The sequence below is a fragment of the Triturus cristatus genome, chromosome 5_1 (genome assembly GCF_964204655.1).
Source record: "Triturus cristatus chromosome 5_1, aTriCri1.1, whole genome shotgun sequence".
Lineage (NCBI taxonomy): Eukaryota > Metazoa > Chordata > Amphibia > Caudata > Salamandridae > Triturus > Triturus cristatus.
Window position 1 is genome coordinate 773,921,456 of NC_140587.1, and position 26,086 is coordinate 773,947,541.

Here is a 26,086-nt window from a genome sequence, read left to right on the forward strand (position 1 = left end):
CATGTTTGTGACGGAATGTATCCGTCTCGGAAGAGCAGCCTCTCACAGTGCACTGCACAACCACAGTGGCAGTGCCAGACAGGTTCAGTGCAGGGCAGCAATACTTATGTCAAGGCAGTCTGGGTACAGCTACCGTATATAAAAGAACGGGGACAATACAGGTGCATTGTAAAGATAATTGAAAAACATACCGCATAACATAATAAGCATCTTCTAAAAGATATCGAGCAGAGTATAAACAGCAACTAAATGCTAGCTCCAACATTACAAATAAAAGAAACATCCACCGCTCATGGCGGCCTGAACTGAAATAATTTCACAAGACCTACAAAAATAATTTTAAAGTAGAACTAAACTGAGTATTAAGTTCCTCAAAGGTGGATGGTTGATAGTCACAACACTGTATCGACTGAGTTGTATCGAACCTCATAACATTAAGGTCACTGCTTCTGGTATAGTGCTTAGCCCTGCGTCCCGAAAATGTTGTTGTAAATATTTTTACTACATTTAAATAAACGTGCAATATATAGTCGATTGACCATGGATAGCCACATAGTTGTTACTGACATTCACCTCCAGCAATGCAGTATTACGAGTCAATAAACTGGAAGCCAGAACAAATGAAAGCGCACAAATCTACATCTCATAACACCACAAAGGTTGAATTAGTTAAATGAATACGTATTAAAATGTGCACTTCAAAAAAGCATCCTTCCCCGGGGTACTGAAATCATACAAAAGACCCTCTTATAGACTTCTTCGAATAATATTCCCACTGAGCTTTCCTAAGAACTCTGTACTCCTCCTAGATGTCCAGTTTATATACAACTAGTACAGCACTGCTAGCATAGAGGAACTGTCAGAATTCTCTCCAAATGAGAGAACCGCATTAAATACCTTAGGACCCTTCGGTCTGCAAAAGCAGAACTGGTTAAACGCGATTGGTGAGTTGAGAGGTAGGCGTACATAGATTAATAAAAGAATATAAAACGCACTAACATTCTTTTTACATCCAGCTTAAAATTCTCATATCTTACAAGAAAAAAACCAAAAAACACACACACGTGAACCACACCAGAGAACCAGACCCACTTTGCCCTAAACGGCTATGGCTCCACCCTTCCAATAAAATTCAAACTACATTTTCGAGGCTCTAAGTTATTGCTAAGTAGAACTATCGTAAATTACAGACTTAAGGCTCCTGGTAAAAAATAACACATAAAAAATTAGTCAACAGGGAAATGTGTGGCCAGCACCCAACAAAATGCCTGCCTAAGCTCAGCTCTGCTACAGGACAGCACAAATACCAGCATAACTGCATTCTAAATGCTCTGACAACTAACACTCAAACATCAGATGAACTAGTGATAAAGATCACAATGGCGGTATTAAATCCTGCCTAGATCATCCGACCGTGCTGTATTTACCCAAGACCTCAAAGATGCCATTGGCATCGGTTCACTTGATTTTCAAAATGGCGAACAGAGCTAGATAGATAAGGTGTGTTAATACTCCACAAGGCAATATACATCTGCTACTAATCTTTTTGCACAGACTCTATCTACCATACTTACCCCAATCTGTTCTAATGGAGACTGCCTCGTGTCTCATAGCCATATTGACCTATTGAAATAGCAAACTCACCCATCTGGCTCTAACAGTTTTGCTGAATATCCCACACAGCTATTGTTGAAAGGTTTATTATCAGGAACACATAAAGGAATGCCATAATTTAATGCCATACTCTAATCAAGAGACTAAAATGGTGTCTGCACCTACCTGAAATAAATCACAGCCTGCACCTGCCAGAATCACTGAATTCTGCATAAGTGGACGCCGCAGCACTATTTCAAACCAAACATTAGCGAGTCTTCACCTACCAAGAATTGCTTGCTCTGCCTTTTCTTTCATGCTGGGGGCAAAATGGCTCTTGCATTGGTCTGAAATGACCATATTGATATGATTGGACTGAAATCAATACTTTAGCTAAAACAAATAGGGGTCGGCATATCATGACATTGCCCGCCAACTATCTGAGTGAAGTGACTTCTACCATCTTCAGGCAGAAAACAGAACACTTAGACAATAATTACCTGCTTAGCTCAACACCATGAACAGTGCATCCATGATGCTCAGAGGATGCGACCCAAAGCCTAATATGGAGTCAAGACAACTCCTTAGTACCTGACCGACCCATACCGAATGCCTTGAATTATATCCATTGACCCCATGTGGGCGATAGGGGGCATCACAATCAAAATAAACCAGTCTGGGAATGAAATAATCAACAGCGCTATGACAGTGTCACTGAAACCTTTTTAAATAAACAACTAAACTGAGCACCACTTCATAGAAAACCACTAATCCACATACCCAGACACTATTAATTCTGTAAACTCCACACAGCCCAATCGTGTGATACAGGAATACCTAAAGACACCAAAGACTAACAACCATAGCAGCCTGATCACAGATCAACAATCCGTATTCCTATCAATATGGCAGATTTGAAAGACAAGGAGACAAAAAAACAAGCATACAATAAGTAGGCCATAAAAGATTCAAACAGTAACCTCCGATACCAGACTCTCCGATTAAAAGAAAACTCGATTCTTCGAATAATAAGGAATTCTAGAACGTCTCAGCTCGCTATGTGAGTTAACTCGTAGCACAAAAAAACACATCCATCCTACAGGTGGAAATAATACCCCCGAGAAATGGACATGAAAGCCTTGTCAAACAGAGTGGAAGAAACTGCATCATGAACCAGCAGAGCTGAAGACTACTAGAACTTCCTTAGGAAAAACCATCAATGCATTATCTAAGAAAGTGGAAACTCTGGAAAGAGAAATAAATGTGCTAGAGATAAAAATAGAAGAGGAAACGTAAGAATTTTTTGGCCTATCAAAAAAAGGATCAAACTCATGCTTCCAGTTTCTGGAAACATGGATACCACGAATACTGGGCATCAATTTCGATAGAAACTTCGGAATCAAAAAGGCACAAAGACTCCCTACATGAACATTACAAACAACAAAGAACAATGACTTTCAGACTTTTTTGTTTCTGACACTCAGACTATTTTGAACCAGATGAGGATAATCAAGACAATGGATTGGAACAGATCAAAGATTGGCATTTCACAAGACTACGCAAAAGCAACGGTCAGCCGCGGACAAAGCTTTTTAGCATGTAGAGCAAACATAAAGTCAATTGACATTGCGTATTCCTTCGTAACCCTGTAAAAAAAAAATGAAAACTCAAATTGGGGACACAAGTAGCTTCGACATAGCAGCTGACCTAGAAGCCTTTATTAAGGATAAAAAAAAGGCACAAATGATCCACTAATGATCCATTAACACAAAACTGAACAACCACCTAGATGACCCACTGGAACTGTAAATTGCGAATACTCATGATTAAACGAAGATTTAGATACTCCACCCCAAAATGTATATCTACCGAATAACTTACCTCAGTGACCATCATCACTATTCTGGAACTCTATGATAGACTAACTCAAATCCATTAGGAGTAAGATCTAAGAAGACTAAATTCTTGAACCATAACACCCAAGGTCAAAACCAACAGAAAGTACTAACCCTTACAATCTAAACTGTTGAATACTGATCACCACAGACAGAATTAACACTTCCACACAATTCTTTCCTCCTTCCTACTGAAATTCCTCCAGCCAACTATCAGCAATGATAAATTATCCACCTCCAGAAACCATGGTCATATAAATATCAGATCATCACAAAGAAATTAAAAGGGCAGATACCACTGCTGTGGTGAGTAGATTCAAACCCCTCCTTCTCTCTTGATCCATTGGGGACAACTACTAATATATAACTCTAGCACCTGATGATACTACACCAGTTACTTTAACAGCAAAATGATACCTCTTTACACCAAAGCATAACCTGCCAATAGCTACTAACCTGCACAATCACAGAAGGAGAGTTAGCACATCTATTAATGTTCACATGTTACAGGTGGCACTTTCAAATCTACCTGAGTATCTAAAGTGGATGTAGCTCAATGTATATGGCGTCAGACATGCATTAAAAACTGTTGAGAGTGTTATTACTTATACTGTTGAGCTCTCCATTTATAGTTGTGAGCTTCATAAGATGGCTTACCCGAAGGCATCTCTGTTCCCAGTTACCTTAATGAGGGAACTAGTAGGGTTGCATTTGGGTAGAGGAGGGCTATTGGGGGGGGGGGGGGAGAAGAGGGGGGTGGGGAGGGGGGAGATTATGTTGATCATATGTATTGCTATTGTTATGATTAGGTCTTTAAACAAATCTTCAACCGTCCTTTACCCCACCATTGATGCTCTACTCTTTATCCTCCACTCTTACCCCCACTTTAACCAAATGCATACACCACCCGATGGAATATGGAAGGGGAGAACACTAAGCTTTGAAATCAGAACCACACAACTCAGACTCGTACTATCAAACACATAAGAACCCAACAAAGGACCAAAGAAAGCCAGTTTCCTAACTGCAATCCATACTAATCCATACTAATGGCCAAAAAACCCTTAAAATTATCTCACTAAATACCAAAGGCCTAAACCATCCTATCAAATGGAGAAAAGTCCAAATGGACTCTGTTTCCCTGCAGGCAAAAAGAAAAATTGATTTATTATTCTCATCTCCAAAACAGCCAATATAACAATCATCGATTCTCCTTCCAATAACAACCAAAGATAACTTATTTAAAAAAATCAAGACTAAAACTAACATCTTTTAAGCAAGCAACATATATGCTCTACTGGAGAAAACTCAACTTTTTGGATAGATCTTAACAAAACAATATCAACCATACCAAACAAACAAGGTATTTTATTAAATGGAGACTTTAATCTCCCTCTTGAACCAAATCATGACAAAATGTCAACCTGTAACTATCAGACCAATACATTCAACACACAACTAAAGCATCTTCTTAACACACCATCTAAATAGCATTTCACATTTACAAAAAGCTACAGGGAGTACATTTTCATTCTACTCACGCACCACATAATACCCCTTCGAGGACTGACTGCCTACTGACTAACAACATCCCGACTACAAAAACACCCAACCAGAAAATAAATTTAACCAATATTAATCTCCAAACGCGCCTACACCTCAGTCAACTGATGCTAGTATTCCACAAAAATTAGACAAGATATCAAGAATGAGCTCATCAACTATTAAACATGTTTTTAATCAAAAGAAATACAGCTTTACTCTCTGCAGAACTCATCGGAGATAGCCACGAAGCTACCATCAGTCATGGTAAGCATTATGCCGAGTAAGAATAAAGAACGGAATATTGAACTAAACTCACTTGAATGAGAATCAAAAATCTTTAATTGGATTAAATAAAATCCAAAGATCCTAACACTCAAATTAAATTTAAACCCCTAAAATATAAGTATAACAAATCTTTACGTCGAAGAGCCCAGAAATGGGTAAATGATAAAGCCAAAAACATCCTACTTATTAATACAGTAGGGTAAACTTCAGCTAATTACCTCAAAGCCAAACAATATAATCTAAACTTCTCGACCATCAAGGATTCAGGGATTCATAAGGTATCACTTACAGAGGTCTGGGAAAAACTGTTAAAATGTTCCTATATTTTACTCCAACCCGCAGGGCTCGACAAATCCACTCGCCCGCTCGCATTTGCGAGGTAGAATTAATGAGGCCGAGCTATTTTTAGGTCCTACTCGCCCTTTCTGGCGAGTAGGAAGACAAACTAACTTTTGTCCTCTGTCTTTGAAAACTGAGCAAATGTGACAAGATAACAAGATTTAAGGGCATTTTTATTGCTAACAAAGTGAATGAGCAATAAAGATGCCTTTAGATCTTGTTTTCTTGTCACATTTGCTCCGCTTTCAGAGACTGAGGTCAAGTAGGTTGCAGTTAGGTCAAGGAGATTTTTAAAAGGTACTAGACCTGCAGGACTAGTACCATTTTTTGAGCCCACCCCTATTGCCCAAACATGCTAAATCAACATAGAAGACGGTAGCACTTATCTTAGTAAATTAAATGTCCCATCACTGGATGAGGAAGCAATGAACTCAATAAAGACATAACAAGATCAAAATAGAGTGAGCCATCCATTTTCTAAAAAGTGCAAAGCACCAGCCTGGATGGCTTTGTTCCTTACTTTTACAAAACATTCCACAGCTCACTAATGGCTGGTTTACAAGACCTATACTCGCACTTCAGCACCACAAGCGAAATCTGAGGCACAGCTACTTATGCCATAATAGTAGTTATCCACAAGGACACGAAGGACCCTTGAGATACAAATAACTGCAGACTGATCTCACTCTTAAATGTGGACTGTAAGATAGAGGTCAGAATACTTACCCTTAGACTAGAGATGGTCCGGCCACAGCTAACACACCCCACTCAAACAGGATTTATTTAAGGTAGATAAGCAGCAGATAACACCAGACTATGTAGCCATGTCCTAGAAAAAGCAAAATCAGTAATGACACCTCCAATTGCTATGGCACTGGATGCAGAAAAAGCTTTTGATTAAGTACCCTACACATTTCTGCACTCAGTGCTATTCAAATTTAACCTGGGTTCCGTCTTTATACATATGACAAAGGCGGTGCATAGCCAACCACCTGTGTGCATTAGAGTTAACTGAGTTAGAGTGAAACCTTTCAATCTGGCACAACACAAGATTGCCCATTATCCCCTTTGCTCTTCTAACCTCGCATTAAGCTGCTAGTAACAGAAACTCGCTCAAACGCAAAGATCTGAGGGATAACATTCCCTTTCAAAACAGACAGTGGTGGCTATGCAGATGATATTCTCATCTTCACAGAGCAAGCATATCGGGCCATACCAGAAATTCTCACCATAATTAAAACTTGTTCTGTGATTTCAGACTATTCACTAACCATAAACAAGCATTGGCATAGCCAATAGGTCTCGCCTTTGGGACCTTATAAGTGTTTTGCCATGCAACAGTTGCTGTTGCACCAAGGATATTGTGTTGCATAACTAAATACTTATAAGGTCCCAAAAGCGAGACCTATTGGCTATGCCAATGCTAGTTTTTACGTTAGAGGTGTGGTGACTGGATTTTAGCTGGACATTTATTTTTGTAACAGACCTTTTTCTTTAGGCATTTATGTTTGGACATTGATTTATGGAACGGTTGTTGGATTTGCCAATATTGTTTTGATTTCCCACCCCTTCCAAGTTGAAGATAACTCCATGGACCAGCCTCACGCCCATTAATTGTCATCCCAAGTAACAAATGCAATTTCCTCCCACATCTTGTATATTACGCATCCTTCAATACATCCTATGAAATAATGCATGCTGATGTCACAGTAATTTTGTCAATTTTGTTAGTATATGGCCATTCACTAACCACACATTTCATGTAATTCTCCACATAGTTTCCTTTCCCCACAAAAGAGCACAATACATAATGGACAGCAAATTGAACAGTGCAATGAAATGTATTGTTAAAGGACCGGTAGGTATAAAAAGTCACATATTTATTTGTCCATGAAAGGTGCACTTACATCAAGGTGTGTTATCTTTGAGAGGTAAGTTCTTATGAGTTCTGAGTAAGGGTTTTGTTATGTCCAAGATTGGCTTCCTAATACCTGAGCAGGGAAGACCACATCCCTGGCTACACATAATTGAACCTTGTCAGGGTTCTGTACTACGTTTACCACTGGTAGCAGGTGGGTGTGTGGTTTCATGGGACTCTGCTGTTGGTTGTTCTAGCACCAGATGGATCAACAGCCTTACTAGGTCCAACAGTAGAGACTGGTGCTCATCTGCCAGGACCTGACTGAGCTGAAGGAGCACATTATGCCAACTAGCATTCTCCTCCCTCAGCAAAGGGAGTCGATCTTCTAGCACTTCCGGAGTCTTCTTGGGGAATCAGTTCTTGGTCTTCTGGGGCTGATTGGGCTTATTCTTTATGCATTTATTTTCCTGATAGCAATTGTTCCGAGTTCCAGGTTTGTGTTTATGAAGAGCAAGGACTCTTCTATGTTGTCAGCTCCGTGGCATACAGAGCCTTCTTTGTTAAAGAAGTTCTCTTCACAGATGGTGAAATTTACCTAGACCATCGCCTCACAAATGTGATGCCTCCTCCCTTGACCATCACCTTAGATGGGATGTAGAACAGTGAGATGGGAAGAGACGTGACATGGTCATTGTATGAAGGAAGAGGCCCATTGTTCACTTGGGTCAACCTTGCTCAGGTTAATAATGGAAAGAACAAAGCAGTAGCACCTGAGTGAGAAGATGCTACTGGGAATCCATCCAGTGTAGTTGCAAGTTGGATGTGTGAGTTGGCATGTCCTGTATGGCTGTCTCCAGGGTGTTTCCTCAGGTGCTGTGAATGAGATATTGGTACATGGACCTGTGGTAGGGGTTGGACCTTAAAAGACATATTGTTAAACATGACTTGGGTGGTGCACAAGTGACAGGCACCATTTCAGGCACAATTCCAATATGGTATCCAAGAATTTGGTACAAGAACACAGGGGGCCTGGAAAGGAACATAGTTTACCTGCTAGTGTAACTGTGTATGGACGGACCATGAGATGGCATCTTCTCTCCAACAGTATTGCTGAGGGTTGTTGATATGTTTCCTTGGAAGGAGTAGGCAAAAGAGGATGCTAATTGGCCAGAATATATTCAGTCAGTTTGGACATCTTATGTATCTGACTTTGCTATGGGGACATTTATTCCAGTCACATGGCAATAGTTGTTACCCAACATCTCATGGTAATAATGTAACTACATCAATGTATTGGCAGCTGACATTGCAATAAAGAATGGTATACATCAGTGTCTCCATAATCCATTCATGTGGGTGGGTGTTGTTCTCAAGGGATGGCGAATGTAGGCAGTTATAAAAAGGGACAAATAGTGAAATGTCAGTAGAAAAGCCTTATAGCCCGCTATAGAGGTTTATGCCAGTTGTTAAAAGTCCTAAATTCGGCCCACAGGCTAAAAAGTCTGGTCTGGCAGACTGGTGTTTGGGTACTTTTTTTTTTTTTTAAGGATTCTTGCGGTAGAATTTTGTACCACTTGGAGTCTATTGATCACATATTTCGGACTTCCTAAATACAGGGAGTTGCTGTAGTCAAGGCAGGTGTTTATTAGACTCTGTACCATTACCTGCCTTGTGGGGAATGGTAACATCTGCAAGAATTTCCTGAGGGATCATAGAATACCAAGCTTGAGCCTGCCAGATTTATGACCTGTGTCTCCATCGGGAGCTTGCTTTCTATCCATGCGAAACTTAGGCATTTTACTGCTTGGGCTGGCTTTGGGCATTTGCCTAGATATTCCGGCCATGACAATGTCTCCCATCTAGAACTATTGTTACCTACCACCAATACTTCCACTTTGTCGCTGTTAAGCTTCAGTCTACTACTCGACATCCAATCTGAAACCTCCCTGAGGCATGAATTTATTTTGGTGTTGGTTTGGCTGGCACTAGGTGTCATCTGCATATGACATTAAGGCAAGCCCATGTTAGTGTACAATTTCTGCTAGGGGGCATACATACAAATTAAAAAGTGTGGGGCTGAGTGAGGAGCCCTGTGGAACCCCCACAACAAAGGGTGGATGGAAGAAGAGATTGAGTCTTTGCATACTCGGAAACCTCTATAAGCTAGGAAGGCTTCCAACCATTTGATGGTGATCCCTGTGTGATGATGTCTGACATCCTCAAAATGAGGATGGGGTGCGACACATTATCGAAGGCTGCACTAAGGTCCAACATGATCATTGCTGCTGAGCCACCTTCAGCTAAAATGGAACGAGGTTCCTCGGTGGCTACCAGTAGTGCAATTTCCATACTTTAGCCAGATCTAAAACCTGTCTGGGTGGGGTGGAAAACATCATGCACTTCCAGAAAGCAGGACAGATGTTTATTGACATGCATTTCCAGTTTTTCACTCACTACAGGGAGCAGAGTTTAAAGCGGTCTACCAGATCGCGTTTGGCTGTCGATTTCGTAAGGAGCGGCTTCACTATTGTGCCTTTCCAAGTGTGAGGAATATGACCTGTTTCGAGGTTGGGGATATTCATAAGGGTAGCTAATAATGAAACACCACCTTGGCTCAAGATAACAGGAGGGCCCAGATGCAGAGGAAAGCCTGATCCGATAGATTCAAGAGTGGATTCCAGGGTTCCACTGCTTAAAGTGGGGAAAGCAGATAGGGTAGGACCTAAATGTTGTTCAACACAAAATGGTGCTGCTCCCAGATATAGTGACCTAAGTGCAGAGTATTTAGGTTGTGAGTGAAGGCATCTCACAAAATGTGATGGACTGGTCTCACACACCACCTGGTGTCATGCTTCATCATTGACCAGTCCTCGCCCTCCAGAACCTTGGTTTGGTAGAGGGCGGGCATACACCTGATGACAGGGATGCACTTCTAAACTAAGTGGGGGCCCGTGTAAAGTGAGCAAGAGTTAAAAGGCCATTATAGCTATCAAATTAATTTTAATGTGGTAGGCAGCTAAATGGTTCTTTAAAAACAAGTGAACGGTGAAGTGGGGAATTTATTGTCTCCTCACCGTTATCGTGTGGTCGACATGGTTCTGCCGTGTGGCCCAGTTGGGTCCGTGGCATTCATCAGGACCTAAGAGAAGAAAGGGGCTCCGCTCTTACCAACCTTGTGGTGATAAGATGCCACTAAGTGGGGTGACCTCTGTCACACTCACCAGAAAGGAGGGCCCAATTTGAACCCTGCAAGAAAAATAAAGTACAACAGAATAAATGAGAACATCTGCGGTCACTTAACCAGAATTTGCATTCAGTCACATGCACAAATCCTTAATTGTGAGTGACTGCGAGTGTAACACGTGGCACTCTTCAGTGTATACTTTTAGCCAAAAAAATACATGAGAGCAAGTTAATCTTACCCTAAAACATGAGCTTAAATGCCCCATGGGAGGAGGTCAAATTGGGATGACCCCTGTAGTCAAACCCTGAATGGGAAAAGAACAGACAATTTGCAAGGGTAAAAACATCATTTTCGAAATGTGTAGGACACTAACTGATAGCAAACTATCATATCAGGCAACCACTTACTGCATCAAGGTACGTCTCCTGTAGGTTCAACTTCGTGCGTGCTTCTCTCCTCCCTGAAGATGAACTTAAAATGTGAGGACGGCGTGCTTTTAAAGTGCCTAAAAGTGGGTGGATCGATGTAATTGCCTATGTGATTGAATAAGTGACTACCAGGTAAGGATATCCGGTGTCCCAAAATGCGCCAAAGGAGATATGCAAGGGGGTGCCTGACCTGCTCCTGGCATGATGGTAAACTGTCACACAGGCGGATAACAGGTATCCGGTGTCAGCAGTGCTTAATTTGAGCCGGTACTTTACTTAATTGCCTGCACCGGCGCTTGTAACAGTCTTCCACAAGTTCTTGCTGTCTGGCTAATTTAGAGATGACCACAACAACAGTTCATTATTAATTAAACATACATCAAAATTACTAATCATTTCTTATAGCTTTGTGGACCTGGAATACTGTGAATTGTAGGGGATGTGATGGGTAGTAATTGCGTTATTATCATTGGCAGCATGGCAGGGGCAATGTGTGGTGCAAGCTGCAGTGGCCGCCTGATGAGAGCACTGGCACTGAAGTTCTACAAATTATGCAAAGGGTGTCAGCATGAGCGCTGCAATAAATGTGGAAGAAGCGGGCCTGATCGTGGGTGTGCCTCCCCTTAGCCAATCAACCAGTGGTCTGTAGCGAGGCGAGGTCGGTCCCACGTGGGTTGCCTGAAGCTCGTACAGGCGACCTGAATGAGTGACTAACCTCAGCCAATCGCAATGTAGGGCCGAGGCGTGGTAAACACCCTGTGTGTCTGCCTGGATGGTTACCGTTCCTGATGATGCAACAGTCGATTTCCGCCAATGGGCTTTGGCCCCCTATGATCACGTGAGCGCAACTCGCTCCAAATTCCAAGGTAATTTTAAAGAGTATACGGGTACAACTAGCTCCGTATTTTCTGCATTTGGAAAAAAATGAAAGGAGGCCATGGTGGCTGAGATTTCTATGTAGCAAAAATTAATTTGAAATGTTGGTGCTAATCATAAAACTGATCGAGGTATCGTGAAAGGGTTCTCTATACCCGATCACGTTTGAAGATTTTTCGTGTTCATGGTGCCCTCTGCAATTGTGAGTATCAGAGGCAAATGGGTCTTTTCATTTTTATCTTCAGTTTACTTGCCCAGCAATGTGTGGCAGTACTTCTGTCACAGAACCATCAAGGTACCATCTGCATGATGGGAAGAGATCATTGACCAAAGGTAAAACAAGCATTGAAAGCGTGCGTCATCATGATCGCGATCGCTCTGAAAGCGAAAGTGATCGCGATGACGCACGAGTTTTCAAAGTGCTGCTGAAGGCTAGCGGTTCGCGCGTGCACGGTCGCGTGAACGCAAGCGCTAGGCCAGCCAGCAGCACTTTGAAAACTCACATGCAAAATGTCTCTCCGAGCCAGCGCATGGGCTCAGCGAGACCTAAAAAGCAGAGATGTTTCCACTCAATATTCTAAGTCACCCCTCACTAATTCAATCGTCCGGTTTCAAATGTCTACTTAAAGAAACTTGGTAGAGTACTCAAACAGAGTTTACAGAAATCCAGAAACAATATAGAAAATACATTACTCTCCAAGATCAAGAATCTCAAAGAAGCGAGGGGGTGTGGCCAACAAGATGGTCAACTAACAGCTTTCATTGTCAGCTCTGCCAGCTCACATAGAAATCCTGTTTTTAACCGGCCTATGTAGCACCAGCGAACAACCCGCCCTGTCTCTACAGTGTGGTGACTATGCACAAAATAGTTGGCGAGTCCCTGGTGTTGCCTGGACCCAGTTATTCTCGCCTGGGTCCGACCCACCAGAAAGGCCGGTGCGCATACCATTGGGGGTGACCGAGAGCCAGCCGCAACTTGGATCCAGGCCCCGGGAAGCATGGCGTACGACAGTCACGCGATGCGGGAGCCCGAGCAGTTGTAGCAAGAGCATTGCTGGGCTCGATCCCCCGTGGAATATCTGCATGGCGTGGCCTCGCTGATTGCCAGACCGGAGGAGTGGTCCGCGACGATCTCAACAGCGCGGCTGGGACATACGGCCTAGCCGAGCAATGGGCTGTCCCGCTGAAGACCCGGACCAGCGGCTGCTTAGGCCTTCCTACCCCTGGGTGAGACGGTGAAAAGGGAAAGGAGAAGAAACCCTAGAGGCGGGTGCCGGGCCTCTGTGAAACTCGACGGAGTGGGGCCTGGAGACCAGGTGAGCGGCCCTGAGGCCTGGTGCTGAAGGATAGAGCCCTGGCCTAGTTGAGCCTAAGTAAACACAGATCGGGGCCTGCGACTGTGTGGCCTCTTGACCCATCGAGACTTCTGTGTAGAGGGCATAGATAAAAACGTCCAAAACAAAATACGAGGATCAGAATTCACTTCTCCGAACTTCAATCTTAAAATAGGCAACAAAATGATTCTCTGGCCAGACTAGGTAGGAAAAAGAATATAGCTAATTAAAGATGTTGGAGAAGCACTCCAAGATAAATTTAATCTTGATAACATTGAATTCTACAAATTTCTAAAACTTAAAGCTGCGATTAGCAAACTGAATAAACTTATCCAACCAGACGTCATCAACCTCCTTAAATGAGCATCCAAAATAGAAAAATTACTAAATAGGAAAAATAAGGCAAATTATAATAGCTCACAACCAAAGTGGATATCCACCCATTTCAAATTAAAAGTTTGGGAGCATACCTGGGATAACGCATTAAACAAAACAAATCTCTCCTTCTCTCCTCCTCTCTGACAGTGTAAATTCTGGGGCTTGCAGCAATGCCTTTGGACATAACCCAAACTGCAGAAACTGAAACTAATAGACTCTGATAAATGCTGGGGATGCTCCTACCCCAAAGCTTATCTAGAACACGTTATTTATCTGCAAATATATACACACCCACTATGGTCTGAAATTGAACAGCTGATCAATAAAATATTAAACTCCAAATTTACACTAAGCTTCCTTAATATCGTTGCAGGACCATTGTTGAATGATTTTATTCTCAAACTTAGGAAAGAGGACTAATCAAAACTAGATCAGTTACTAACACTAGACCTCAAAAACATCCTATTAGAATGGAAATGCTTGAAGAATGTTTTGTTTCATACCTGGTGGGCATATGTATGTCTTATTAAAGGCACTGATAACACATTAACAACCTACGCACCTTACCCCATAGCAAGATGGTCCCAGAGAAACAGACAGGAAGATGTCTTACCCACTCTTAAAATAACTAGAGCTTGACTAGATTGCTTATGCCGAAACACAATCCTACCGCCCTCACTCACATTCCCACACCAGTGTCTCCCCACCACTCCCTATCTCCTCACCGGTCTTTAATCCTCTTCCACGTTTTCTCCTTTCTCTCTCCCTTCCGTTCATTTCTACCTTTCATTAGGCTACACCTACTTATGCACATGCTGCCTTTAAAATGTATACTATCAAGCCACATAGACGATAAAGAATAGTGAGTCGATTCAACGGAAGACAATATTTCTACCACTACCAAGTTTATGTACAATACACACCTTAATACTTTGTACTTCGAGAGGCATAATTCTGTAACTGATATTTATATATGAACGTTCTGTGGCAAATGTACCAAGCTGTAAATTCCCTAGCACCATATGTAGCCCATTTTTTACCCCCCCCACCGAGAAAACAATAAAAGTGTTTTGAAATTAAAAAGATGAGTAAACAGGTGTGGACTGTATATTTATTGTTCTTAAAAATAAAAAAAATCAGGCATATTTAATGCTTTAGCCCGTAGGATATTATCGTTGTTATTGTATGCTCAATGGTGATTACATTTTTTTCTTGGTTATATTCCTGCATTTTACTTAGAAGCCTTTGTCACCCAATAGGGGTTGCAGTCAATTACACCGGGCGATCCTTTTAGGTGAGATCACAAATCTTTGTATTACCTACGGATGGCATAATGTTATTAACAATTTAGGGTATTTGAAAGATCTGCAATGAAGAGAGAAAATAAGATAGGGTGTGAAATACCGCAATATTTTAAGCAACAAGTTGCACTGATTTAGGGACCGGCCAGCCCCAATATCGAACTGATTGGTACCCAGGAATCACGGGGACATCAACACCCCAACTATTTCGTTTTTAGGTCGAGCCTAGTGCAGCGCGCATGCGCTGTCCTGCGAGACATTTAGTAAGGGGCTTCAGAAAGCTGACCACACGCCCGTGCGTGTGTTTTTGTTTTTCTCACAGGCTATTGGGCTTTCCGTGCCTCTTTCTAAGACAGTACGCAATTGGGCAAAGGTGGGTGCATGTCCCGCCTTAGCTCCGCCCACGGCCTATTGCTTGCGGTTACCCGCACGGGCGACATCTGTTTACAATTATCGTGCAGAGACACGTGCGCGATAATTGGAAACAGAGCCATCACACAAGAGCGTGCGCGCTCTCGCGCACCAATCGCGGGCTTGTTGTTGTTGACTTTTTGCTTCCGCCTCAACACCAATTTGGACACATCACCTTCGGTGCCCTTACATGCTTAAATTGAGAGCACGTTTAAGAAACTTATTCGGTGGGATTAGAGCTACTTACTTGAAAGTTTCCCATGCAATCTGGCTCTAATCCGTATAATTATTTTGACAGTTACGATGGCCCTGCATTTTCCCATACTCGTGGGAGCAAATTGTGAGTACAAAAATATTTGCCTCTGTGCAAGAGACAGTAGTCTGCCAGTACTGACCAGGGGTTATTGCAATAAGTTTCCAATACGTAATAAAGGTAATTGTGATGCCTTTTAGTGTTCAGCTCAGGGTGGCCCCTCCATAACTCGCATATGAAGGCGAACAGCTCAACTAGGTTGGCACTTCTCTTCATGGCTCTATGAGAGGTATTTCATCAAATGTAACTGTGCACGGGACATGAAACCCCGAAAACGTACCAGTGCGTACCTTTATTTATCCCATTCTCCCGCAGCGCTTTGAATCGGTCCAGTGGTTGTATAAGCGCTGAGCATCTGTTTATTTTCCGGGGCGAGCTGCTAAATGAACGGCTTAAACTACCGCATTTTAACTATACCTCCTAAAAAGTACACAAATTAACTTTGCTGAAATTTGCTTATTATTTTGTGCTTGAGGAGGAACAAGGGATATTGAATGTGCCGATGTTTTCAGCAAGCAGTGCTTAAAATTTCCCTCTGTTAAATCGCTCCCAATTTTGGCAGCTAAGGCAACTGAAACTCAAGGGGATTAAACACTTTGACCTGGGTCACGCCGCGCGATCACGTGAGGAAGCCGGGATTAGAACCATAGCCGGCCATATAAGCACTAGCGGCCGTCGTCTATTTTTTTTGTTGCAGTTTTATGTAGCGCAAACTCGACCTGAAGGTAGGAGAGCGCTTTACATGAGCACAAATTTAGTTACACAAGGACGCATTCATTTTTGGTAGGCACAGGGAGATTAAGTGAAATACCCAGAACCACAGGATTTTGAGCCGACGGCGAGACTCGAACCTGGTTCCCCAGCTCCAAAGTCGGACCTTCTCAAAAATATGGAGTGGATCAGTCTCGGGTGTTTTCTGGGTCAGAAAGATATTTTTCACTCGAGTGCAGAGAGGGAGATTAATATTTTTGTGGCTTGCACTGAAAAAAACTGTAAACAGTCGATGGGTGGTTAAATGTTTTACTTGCACCTCTGTAAGTCTGAGCATTGAACCCGTTCCCATTACAGAGTCCTTAAGCAACAAGGTATTCGAATGCTTGAGCCGGATTTTGGTTCAGCCAGGTTGCCGCTTCACTAGGATCGCCACGAATTTCAGGAGTAAAAATGTTGGTTGTTCTCAGTGTCAAGCATATTGTGTTTATACCGCTGCCCACTGGCCCAAGGAAATAAAGATAACAGTAGCCACTCCTAATTTTTGTACCAAACAGCGTAAAGTAATCTGCAGCTTAAAAGCCGTAGACGGGAACGTGAACTATGAGTCCCAGCAGGCTTGGTTCTAGAGCGTGAACAATCCAGACTGGCTTCAAGTTCACATAAGAACATATAGCGAATCTAAATGGAAGTCATTTGCACAGTCCGTGGTACTTATTTGCACAGTCCGTGGTTATTTCGAAAATACAGAATGGATCAGAGACTCTGAGGGTTGAGCAGGGAGTACTACATTATTTTTTCTGACTTTTGGCATTCTCACCATTTCCTTTGGTGCTCATTTTGGAGACAAATCCATTTTTGAGCAGGTGTTGGATAATTTGAGCCAGTGAGTATCATTATCCATTAGCACCGACAAATTCAATTATTTGTGTGGCTGCCAAATTGTAACGCAGTAGACTACTACAGTAAATTTAAAATCCACTCCCTGTGTCATATGCATAGTTTACAACCAGAACAGTTTTAGGGTATGGGCAAATGCCCAGGAGGTGGAAGAGTCTCCTGAAGAAGTGATAATGGTGGGCGTAAAACTGCTTTTTTTTTTTTTATAATGTAACAGCTGAGCTTGCCTGTCCTCTGCATTAACTCGCAGTGATGCAAAACCAGCCCCCCCCCCCCAACATTTGGTGAGGGCGCACTAAAAGAGCACTTAAACTGTCTGCTTCGCTGGTTTACAAAGACGTTTTGCTTAATGGGAGGAACCCCCGAGGAGCGTGCAGCTTGCAAAGCAGGTCAGCGGAGTGTCCCAACTGTGCAGCTCCGCCTTTCAACCATAAATCACTTTATATTACTCGTATTGGGCCGTTGCGGCTTTGGCTGAAACCAACAGCTCTCACGGGGTACCCACACTAAATACACTCCCTTTTATGTGTTGTAGTATGGGTATGCCCATTCAGTTTCATGTGGTCAGTTTATTTGAGGTGTTAGTTTCATATGAGCGCTCCTAGGCAGTGCTTTAAGACGGCCATGTCCTGCCGGTGCTCAGCACGGCCAGTTCTGAAAAACTGGGTAGTGCGGAGACGGACACCTTTCGGGCTCTCTATTTTTGCCTTCACCCTCAGGGTGAAATACAAATCTTAACCCTGCAGCAGAATCACCACTTCTCAAAGCCTTTGATGTAACCTCAAGGAGACTGGCTTTAGTTTTTTTTAACAGTCTCGTCGTTTCAGAACGGAAGCATTTTCAATATTATATACAACAAAGTCACAGTTGTTGTTTATTTATTTTATGCAACTAACAACCATTGACAAAGCTAATAATCCTGGCTTGTTGTAGATATAGTGTTAGGCGTGTTATCATATCTGGATGCAATGACAGAAACAGCAAAATATCAGTCGGGCAGCACACTATGCTAAACACAGATTTTTAGCTTATGTGTTTTAAGCCATGCCCTTAATTACACCGGCCACGCCCCTTTGAAAGACCACTAGTTTTTTCATCCCACTTATAGCCCACTGTACCTAGGCTCTGGCGCATGGCAGAACGCTGTACCATGAAGGTACGAGTTCAAGAGGTTATGTGACCTTTTGAACAATAGCTGGATGAAGGGGAGGGTATGAGTCGATGACTGCTTTGATACATTTATCATTTCACTAAGCAGCGGCGTGCAGCAGCTAGCTTCTGTGCACTCTTCCCTCTGAAAGGGGGGGCGTCGCAGCATGGTAGTTTACAATAGTGTTGGCAGCCAACCATTTCAAAGGCAGCACTAACATGTGTACCTCTGCATCTCCACAGAACAGCACTTTAGTATGCAGATTCCTTCTTATTAGCGCCAAGACACTACATGGCTTTGACCACTACTCTTTTCACCACTTCCCCAAAAACACAATAATTGTTCTTCCCCAGCACTGCTGGTTTGGCAGATGGGAAGTGTGAAGGGCGGGGCTTTAGTTTCTATTGCTCAGTTGAAGTTTTTAGACAGGGCTTTTCCTTTTGTGTGTCAGACTATGGCTACTTTTGGATATTTCTTTTTGACGTATTAAGTCACGCTTAAACTCCTCACTCCCTCTCAAAACATCTTAATAGTCATTGCGAGTCCCAGTTTTTAGGTGTGGCTAGAGTAAGCTTCAGCTGTTTGCCAATAGGTCTGGCAAAACACTTATAAGGTCCCAAAGGCAAGACCTATTGGCTATGCCAATGCCTGTTAATTCTTACAGACACCTCTTTAGGTAAAGTTTAACAGCTACCCTGACGTCCAGTTCACTTCATAATACAAACGTTTTCCCATGTTTTTATAAATGTTTAACAGGGCTGTTTATCAGTATTTCTTATGATTGGTAGTATCCCTTTCAGCCAACATCGGTTACAGGACTGACACCTTCAATGATGCAGACTTACTTTTTAGGTCGCTGCATAGGAAATAGACCTCTTGGAATCACTTCAGCTTGTGTAGAAGCTTGTGTGTGGTGCTCACACACGATTGGCCTTTGCGCCTGGCTTTAGTACGCAATTGGCCAAAGGCGTGTGGAGATCCCAGCTTCTTGTGAAATGTTTACTCCCAGAGCGTTTTGCTCTCGGGAGCCAGCAGCGGCGTGCAGGGGCCATCTGTTTTTAATTATCGTGCCTGCGCTTGTCTTATGTGGGACTGAACTGCTTCCGTCACACGTGATCAGCACCCTGCATTCCAACCCTTGCCACTGGCCTGGCCCTCCTTTCTGCTCCCCAGACTAAAGACGAAGGAGCAGCATCGACGTGATGCCTCTGGGACCCGTCCGTGTCCAGCTCCTACCCAGCCTGCCCTGCTTAAGTCTCTGGAGCAGACAAGTTGAGATAGTGAAGGGGTGGGCTGGGTCGTGCCATCTCATGCTCATCGGCTCTCACTGACATTGCCCGCCCTGGCTCTGAGAAGAAAAGCAGCTTTTTTCACCCTCCCTACTTGAGGGAAAGCAGCCGATCTGCATACTCACAGCAGCTGTGAAACAAACAGTTCTTGCAGGGAAACAACGACCTCCAAAAAGTAACACCTACCCATGCCCCAGCTGAAGAGGTAATCCAGACGTGCGGCACAAAATTGCATTTGAAATGGTTGAGAGATTTCTTTTTTATTTATAAACGTTAAAATAACAGAAACGGGGGCATTTTCATCCTTATTGCTACATACATGGAAACAATGTTTTATTTTAAATGGTGCTTGATACATAATCTTTGTTCACTTGAAGCATAGCCCCCATACCCCCCATAGAATGCTCTGCACAGGGTGCATATCCCCCAGCAAATGACAGAGGGCTGTCTGTTAAACGTTAGTTGGGAATGAGATGAACAGAGACCCCGGTCATGAGCCAGAGCACCCCCCCGCACACACACACACTCGTTTGGAATCACGGTACATATGCAAAAGCCCTCTCTCTGTTAAAGGGTGAAGGATGTCAGGCGCCTGAGAGGGGGGCATATCCCCCCTCCCCCAGTCTGTCTATCCAGACATCAAGTCCGACATATGTGCTTCAAACGCGCAGAAAACACTATTTAGCAAAATGTCGTCTAGTTAACAGGGTTGGTATCTCTTGCGTGTTTTCTGTTTTCTTGGAGAGTGCTTTGAATAGAGCAGCACGGCGGCAGGCAGATGTGAGGAGATACCTTCAGCATTTTCTATTACAAGGCCCCCCCTCCCCCCGGTGCAAGCTCATGAAGCATGATAACTATTCCTAACAATATACTGAATATGTGCTATTTCAAAATGATAAGGGTCATTGTACCCTTCATAACCTTCTCCAGACTTGCATAATCATTTTTTGGAGGTCTTGATTTTGAGTAATAGGCATACAATTTATTCAATGACATTTTTTTGAGTGTAGTAGGGACATATTTAGGGTAAATCAAAAAGGAGAGGGGGGGGGGGACAAGGAGCTTTTTCGAAAAAAGGTCCTGAACCAATGCTCCCAAAATCAGTACTTTAAATCACAATGGATGGTTTCAGTTCCTATAGGTGAAGGGGGATACAGCCAATAATTATGTGCTGTAACAAGAAGAAGGGAAGTCTCCTGGGATAGGTGAGTGTGCAAAGAGAGAGGAAGGTACTCCTTTGTTTGGTACGTAGTGCCCTCACACACCCTTTCGAGTGTATAGCATCATCATCGGGCAAAGTTGCTCCTCGTGGGGGTGGCGCTGCAGTCCCTCACGGGCCCCTAGGGGCTCTCTGGCGGAGATCTTTTAGGAGTTGCCACAGTTGTGAGTGCGGGTATGTGGGAAGGAAGTGCTAGTGAGTGTGAGTTAAAATGGGTCAGGAGGCCCTGACAACTTTATTCGTAGGACCCCTGATCCAAAATAAAAGTCCACGGGGATGGAGATGCACGTTTGTGCCGTTACGAGAGGGGAAACAAGACCAAATAAATTCCCACTTCTCTCAACCCGTGTAGTGTGTGATAAAGTGCAGATTTTAAAAGGGGGTCGACATGTTTCGCGCTACAGATTGGTCCCTAAAGGATCCTAAAGCGCTTCATCAGGACCAGGTGGAGAAAAGAGAACGGGAATCAGGAAAAAACACCCTGTATTCCTTAGATTAACCTAGTTAAGGTATATGACAATAATAGTCTAAGGACCCGTTTTTATACTAATGTCCTTGTTCACAGCCTAAAAAAGGAGACAAAAGGAGGGTGGGGGGGGGGGGGGAGGGGGGGGGGAAGAGAAGATAAAGCAAAGATATTTAGAGCCCAGTGACATATTAATTACATATGTTCCTGTAGAAAGCAAGCTCAAAGTCACAAGTGCACAGTCTGTGCCCAGGTGCCAGATGCATGAAACTAGTGAAGCGTCGGTGCATCTTCACTAGTTTCATGCATCTGGCACCTGGGCACAGACTGTGCACTTGTGCACTTGTGACTTTGAGCTTGCTTTCTACAGGAACATATGTAATTAATATGTCACTGGGCTCTAAATATCTTTGCTTTATCTTCTCTTCCCCCCCCCTCCCCCCCCCACCCTCCTTTTGTCTCCTTTTTTAGGCTGTGAACAAGGACATTAGTATAAAAACGGGTCCTTAGACTATTATTGTCATATACCTTAACTAGGTTAATCTAAGGAATACAGGGTGTTTTTTCCTGATTCCCGTTCTCTTTTCTCCACCTGGTCCTGATGAAGCGCTTTAGGATCCTTTAGGGACCAATCTGTAGCGCGAAACATGTCGACCCCCTTTTAAAATCTGCACTTTATCACACACTACACGGGTTGAGAGAAGTGGGAATTTATTTGGTCTTGTTTCCCCTCTCGTAACGGCACAAACGTGCATCTCCATCCCCGTGGACTTTTATTTTGGATCAGGGGTCCTACGAATAAAGTTGTCAGGGCCTCCTGACCCATTTTAACTCACACTCACTAGCACTTCCTTCCCACATACCCGCACTCACAACTGTGGCAACTCCTAAAAGATCTCCGCCAGAGAGCCCCTAGGGGCCCGTGAGGGACTGCAGCGCCACCCCCACGAGGAGCAACTTTGCCCGATGATGATGCTATACACTCGAAAGGGTGTGTGAGGGCACTACGTACCAAACAAAGGAGTACCTTCCTCTCTCTTTGCACACTCACCTATCCCGGGAGACTTCCCTTCTTCTTGTTACAGCACATAATTATTGGCTGTATCCCCCTTCACCTATAGGAACTGAAACCATCCATTGTGATTTAAAGTACTGATTTTGGGAGCATTGGTTCAGGACCTTTTTTCGAAAAAGCTCCTTGTCCCCCCCTCTCCTTTTTGATTTACAATTAGTACGGCTGTCGGCCGTGGGACAACCCTCTATTCTCTAACTTTTGCACACATTTTCCCCTCCTTCTACCTTTGGTCTATTTTGACGGTCGAGACTGGCATCTTACATCTTTGGGACACGATGGACAACCCAGGCCTTAGCTTTGATGACGACATGGTAGCTGAGATCCTAAGAGCACCATCACTTCTAGCAGAAGATGGTAGTGCACCTTCGGGCAGTGGCAATGATGACTGGAGGTCGCTTCAAAATTTGCGCAAACTCCAGATTAAAACAGCCTTACATGGAACGATCATGACGGAATATCTCAGAGCAAATATCGCCCCCAATGGCCTTCTGATAACTTTGGCCCCAAGGATATTCCTGGAAGATCTGACATTCCGGCGTGAATGATCAAGAATATCCTGGAAGTGTACACGTGACTGGCTGATATTGATCATCAATACAGCAAAGCGCTTGTCTGACGAGTTACTTGTCCAGATCAACCTGTCTGAGAATAGATTGAAGACAGGCATTTCTATCACAGCATTCAAATCGAAACTCTCCGAAATAAATCTGGAAATGAATGAACATAAAGAATATCTCACGAAACAAAAAATCAATCAGTTACAAAAGGATGTCAAGAGGTTTGACAAAGAAAAGATCTACCCATATACCAAAGATGACTATGTCTTTCCGAATATGGACACCTCAACAGAAGACACGAGCAGCAACTATTCTGGCAGCTCTGGCTCTTCGAGCAATGAATCCAACTATGAGAATAGAAATCAGAAACCAAGAGGTGGATACAGACACCAGCCTCCACCACCACCACTGTTTCATGGCTTCCCTGTACATCCGTTCCCTACACCAATGTATCAAGGACCATGGATGGGTCCCCAACCCGTATGGAACGGCCCCATGGGACCAAACCCGATACATAGCTACCAGCAATACCAGAATCCTCCCCCCCCTTTTTTCAACAGAGGGAGGGGCAGAGGCAGAGGCAAAAGAAGAGGAGGAAACAAGTCCGTCCATTGGCAGGATCCGGAACCAATGGTCTTACGAAGCAAGACAACAAGACCCTAGTGGTGAACTTATCCTCGAGACCCATCACTGACGGTGAAAGTAGCCTTCTGGAAAAAGGCTTAGGATTTGTACCAACACCTAAGGAAGACGACTTTATCTTACATCAAGAACTCCACCAATTCTTTCGTAAGGTGCGCCTAAGAGCATTTTTTCAAGACAAACCAGAGACTACACCTGTCGGCTCAGGTCTCAAGAATAAATCCAGATTTACCCCCACCGCAGCAATGACCTTGCATGAGGTACTGACTTTTGAACAGGCTGTTTTGAAAGAGGTGGAGAACATAACCACTACCCGCCCCTTCAACAATCTTTCCAAAGAAGAAAGACTTCTTCTAAAAAACCTGACAGAGGACAAGACCATCGTTCTGAAGCCAGCGGACAAAGGAGGTGCCATAGTCATTCAGGATAAGGTTACCTACGATGAGGAATGCCTACGACAACTTTCCAACACTAGGTATTACGAACCAATTGAAGAAGACCCGACTACACGTCTCTCCACCAAGATACAGCACTTGACTGTGGAAGCGGAGGCAGAAGGTTGGATAACAAGGGATGAGGCTTCATTCCTTATGAACAAGTACCCCCGCACTCCGTACTTCTATTGTCTACCAAAAATTCACAAGGGGATCACCCCCCCACCTGGAAGGCCCATTGTCTCTGGGATCGATTCACTGTTAGAACCACTTAGCAAATTCTGCGATGTATTCTTACGCCCTTTGGTAACTAAGACCTCTACCTACTTGAGAGACACAACAGAAGTTCTGAACCTTATTGAACAATTTGAAACACCAGAATCGATTACCCTCTTAGTCACCTTAGACGTTGAGGCTTTATATACGAACATTCCCCAAGATGCGACACTCACAGTCTTGGACAAGGTGCTCCGTAACGTGAACCCATGGCCATCCGAAACACCTGTCACTTTCATCTGTGACTGCGCTACCATAGCATTGAAAGAGAATTACTTTGCTTTTGAAGAACAACTTTACCATCAGGTCCAGGGCACCAGCATGGGGAGCACCTTTGCGCCGAGTCTGGCCTGTTTGTACATGGCGGACTTCGAAGAAGAACATATCCTCACAGACGCCAACCCTTACAACAACAACATTCTATTATGGCGAAGGTACATCGACGACATCATCATCTTCTGGAAAGGAGACGAAGAGTTGTGTCGCACTTTCTTCGCATGGATTAACACTCTTAACCCATTCCTAAATTTTGTTGGCACTATGTCATCGGAGTCCATTCCTTTCTTAGACCTTTTCATATCTTTGAAAGACGGGTCTCTTATGACCACTAACTATAAAAAACCGACTGACAGGAACAGTCTCCTCCTGTTCCAAAGCCACCACCCAAAATCCTTAAGAAACAACTTACCGGTGGGCCAGTTCCTACGATTACGACGCAACTGTAATACTATTACAGAATATGAAAAAGAGGCGGACACCCTAACTGAGAGTCTGATTAAAAGAGAGTATCCAAAGAAAATCGTGAAACAAGCCCGAAAACGAGCTAGGAACAATCATAGAGAAGCCCTACTTGAAATAAAAGATAAACCCACCACAGACGTTCTGACGTGTGTCACATCTTACACACCCAACTCCAATAAGATTCAGAAAATCATCAAGAAGAATTGGAAGATCCTGGAAACTGGACAGTTCCAACCAGGTCCAAAACCACTCTTTTCTTTCAAAAGAACCCAGAATCTTAGGGACATGCTCGTGCACACACGTCCTAAGAAAACTATTCAGATACAACCCACACTATGGAACTTACCTCCAGTGGTTGGACATTATCCATGTGGCTCATGTGCAGCATGCCCCCAGACAAGCACCACCAAGGAACTAGACTTGGGACTCCCAAGGTTCTGGAAACAGATACGGCACACGAACTGCAATACTAAGAACTGCGTGTACTTAATTACCTGTCCCTGTGGCTTTCAGTACATTGGCATGACTACCAGACCAGTGAAGGTCCGAATTGGGGAGCATAAGAGCACCATCCGTCGCAAACGCACAGCCACAAGATTGCAAAGTCACTTTCTGGAAAAGAACCATCCTCCAGAAAGTTTGCATTGGACTATCATCGAATCCAACTCCCAGTGGTCAGCCACCACACTATTCAGACAAGAACAACGATGGGTGTTCAAACTCAGGAGCAACAAAAATGGACTGAACGAAGATATACCCTGGGTAGACCTATCACATTAATCCCTGACACTCTGGATAGATATATTAAGAACCTTACAAAACACATACATCTCATTGTAATATTCTCTTGAGACTATGAATCATACTATCAACCATAGTCATT

At 43.4% G+C, this 26,086-nt stretch overlaps 1 protein-coding gene across 3 annotated transcripts in view; it reads right to left on the reverse strand.

The window, feature by feature from the left end:
- RBBP8 (RB binding protein 8, endonuclease) overlaps nt 1-26,086 on the reverse strand; it is a 513,323-nt gene that overhangs the window by 331,253 nt on the left and 155,984 nt on the right. Inside the window, exon 1 of one of the 3 annotated variants that reach the window (XM_085605772.1) lies at nt 6,384-6,401. The exons of the other annotated variants lie outside the window; for them this stretch is intronic. The gene's annotated coding sequence lies outside the window, so the exon portion shown is untranslated. Of the gene's footprint in view, nt 1-6,383; nt 6,402-26,086 lie in introns of those variants that run through there. 3 annotated transcript variants of the gene reach the window in all.